Genomic DNA, 650 nt, shown 5'->3' with positions numbered 1-650 from the left:
CCTCGCGGATGGGGGCAGCCCCCCACTCAGGGGCAACTGCTGTTTCACGGTTAGATACCTCAGCACCCGAGCTATCACCACCGATCTCACACTATGACCACCGCTATTCACACTACGACCACCACTCTCACACACACCACTCTCACACACCACTCACACACAATGCTCTCACACACCACTCTCAGACACACTGCTCTCACACACCACTCTCACACACGACTCTCACACACGACGCTCTCACACACCACTCTCACACACAACGCTCTCACACACCACTCTCACACACCACTCTCACACACTACTCTCACACACGATGCTCTCACACACCACTCTCAGACACTCTGCTCTCACACTAGGACCACCGCTCTCACACTATGACCATCAGCACTGCTGTCTCTAGAAGAAATGGCACAAAGGCTCTGCCTCCAGCATGTCTCCCAGGAGCCTGGAACCTGGAACCCACTCAATCACAAGGGGCTCCGTGGTAACAGGGGAGCTGGGCTCAGGCCCACCATCAAGGGTGCAGAGGGGGGGAGGGGCTGCCAAAAAGACGACAGATGAGTGTGGGCTGCAGGAGAAGGAAGGCCGTGCCCTCAGCTCAGGCCCACCACCAAACATGACCCTGCAAGGGGACTGGTTCACAGTCGAAC

Source organism: Capra hircus, chromosome 8 (assembly GCF_001704415.2).
Source record: "Capra hircus breed San Clemente chromosome 8, ASM170441v1, whole genome shotgun sequence".
In the NCBI taxonomy this organism is placed as follows: Eukaryota; Metazoa; Chordata; class Mammalia; order Artiodactyla; family Bovidae; genus Capra; species Capra hircus.
This window is presented reverse-complemented; position numbering follows the sequence as displayed.